Genomic DNA, 2,830 nt, shown 5'->3' with positions numbered 1-2,830 from the left:
ATGGGATTTTGACAATGGCATTTCAATGAATGTTGCCAGTCGAATACGATGCGTTCATAGTAGAGAATAATATATGATCAAACGAGCTTCGCAAGCGAAGTTCGATCGATATTATATGACTCGCTTCATTGGAAGATATAATTATTAAGTTTACATTATTGTAGTTTATTTAATCTACTGGCAACATATTGCACGCTTATTTTAGAGATTTATAAAAAATAAGTATTTCAATTGCCTCTAAACCCCACCCTCAGGTCGGTGGCAACCTCATTATTTTCAGAGATTATTCCAAGCAAAACTTTGGAATCTGGGTGTATCGGGAGGGAGGGTAATTATATCTTCCAATGAAGCGAGTCATATAATATCGATCGAACTTCGCTTGCGAAGCTCGTTTGATCATATATTATATTTCCTCGCTTCATTGTTCGATATAATTATTAAGTTTACATTATTGTAGTTGTTTAGAGACAAAGTTTTGCGTATGGCAATTGTGAAAACAAAATTAAATATTTATCATTCAATTTTGTTGCATAATTATTACTAAACAACTAGCAATTACATAGTTATGTAATTTATACACAAGATCAGTCTTATTCAGTAACACAGTTCATAATTAATTATAGCAAACTGATCTTGCAAATAGGTCAACTATTTGACGATGGCAGAATTTAGGAAATATTTGCGAGGTTGAGGTCCAACCCGCAGTTTTTCTGATAATGTCAAACATTGACCCCTGCCGAAACGGCAGTAGACGTGGTAGCATGGCGAGTGCCTGTGTGCACTAAATGTTGCCACGTCCACCCCGATCTCCGCTAGTACTTGTTTTATCCACCTGCTTATTGACTGTGCCATCGCGTCCCTGTGAGGGCGCTTCGCAGTTAATAAGAGGTGTTCTGAGTTCGGAGGCCCTTTTATCGCTTGTTAGAGTAAGATACTCGCCAAGGACCGAAGTCGCGTGACACGTTTCTTTAAGGTACGAAAGGAACAGTATAAGTATGTCGGGGCAGATGGTTATATCTGACACGATAATTTTACCCCATTTGGGTAGTGTATATTCACTCATTTAATCAGTAAGAATGTTGGCACGCGATGGGCAGTGCATAATGCCAATAATACGACAAGCTTTTTAGTACCTAGGTAATCTGCTCTATAGTCGTATTTGGATACCATTCATCAATGTAATCCAATACTATTTTTGGATCCCAAGAGTAATTATATTTTGGAAAAATAGGTCTCATTTTAAATGTGCGTTTTAACAAACGTTTAACATGTTCTTTTTTTTTTTTTTTGTCCTGAGAAACAGGGATAATGCTGACCTTATGATTGTTTATGGATCCATAATATGACGATCCTGCGTTAGGCTCCCCACAGACAGTCTTAAAAATTCATAATCTTAAAAAAAATTTGTATGCAAATTGACAGTTCAAACTGTCAGTCAATCTGTCAGTGTCAGTTTGAACTGTCAATTTGCATACAAATTTTTTTTAAGATTATGAATTTTTAAGACTGTCTGTGGGGAGCCTTAAACTGGTCCGTTAAAAATCTTAGAATCAACTTAATCGAACTACTAAAAAGGTTTTGATCGAGTTGTGATCAAAATGTCCACCATAGTTTAAACCACGTTTAAACGAAACGTTATATTGCTGAATGGTATTTTTAGAAATAGATGCGATCACATGAAGTTTCCTCGGATAACCTTTACCGGAGAGCACCGCTGCACCCAGGAGAAGGCGCTTGTGGAACGGATTCCTGGTGCTGTGATCAGAACAGACCTTATGTTCTTCGGGGCTCATGTAAATAATATCGGATTTTACTAGTGACATTAACAAAGGAAACTACGCTTGGGATTGCCAGACGGGGAAGCTAAACTTCCTGTTACTTTGTCATAAATTATCTTTTTTTAAAGATTTTAAAATGATCGGCAATGGAGGAAAACTGTAAAAGTCTAGTGTAAAAGCATCTACAGCTGATGCATCTGGGTCTTTCCACCATGATAAGTAAGTGTACATTTGGCATTGGAGCGAGAAGAGAAAAGATCAATATCAGGCTCACCAGCAGTATACATTATGCGTAGCAGTATAAACGCTTCATGAGATAGTTCCCATTCAGTATCGAGATTCACATTTCGTGATACCCGGTCTACTTCTATATTGTTTTTCGTATATTTAATATTTATATACGATGCAAAAAAACCAAAGGTTTAGCTTCTTCGCACCACTGCCAAATCCGTCTGAAAGGGTCGGTCAAATTTCGAAATTGAACGTTGCCCATGCGATTTTCATCGCTTATATCAGTTATAGCTTTCGTATTGTCTATACGAATTAATATAAAACAGTCACAACGACGGTCATTAAAGAAATATTAAGAGGTAAACATACTGCTAACATTTCCAATTGGTTTATGTGGAAAGCTTTTTCCTCGGATCTCGACGCTCCGTGTGCAAGAGAATATAATATTCATCCCCCAGTTCGGATCATTTAATATTAGTTTCGGTAATTTAATTTTCTTACTATAGTTTGGGTCGCGTTGCAAGGCTAGAAATTTTTGGCGTTCTAGAATTTTAGTATATAGCCACCCAAATTTAGCTGCAGGGCATGCGTCAATAAGTACTCCGATCAGTTGAGATAATTCTCTAACGGAACAAGAGTGTAGTGACAGAGATTTTCTAACCATCACGTCGATTTTTCTCTCATTTTTCCCGTAGGTAAAAAAATCGACTGAGTTGAACATAAAACCTAAGTCTCGACAAACCTGTCGCGGTTTTAATGTCCTATTAGTATAGTTTATGACAAAGCACAAGCATTCTAGTAGGTTAACGTTTACGTTTCGT

Source organism: Leguminivora glycinivorella, chromosome 6, assembly GCF_023078275.1.
Source record: "Leguminivora glycinivorella isolate SPB_JAAS2020 chromosome 6, LegGlyc_1.1, whole genome shotgun sequence".
NCBI classification, from domain to species: domain Eukaryota; kingdom Metazoa; phylum Arthropoda; class Insecta; order Lepidoptera; family Tortricidae; genus Leguminivora; species Leguminivora glycinivorella.
This window is presented reverse-complemented; position numbering follows the sequence as displayed.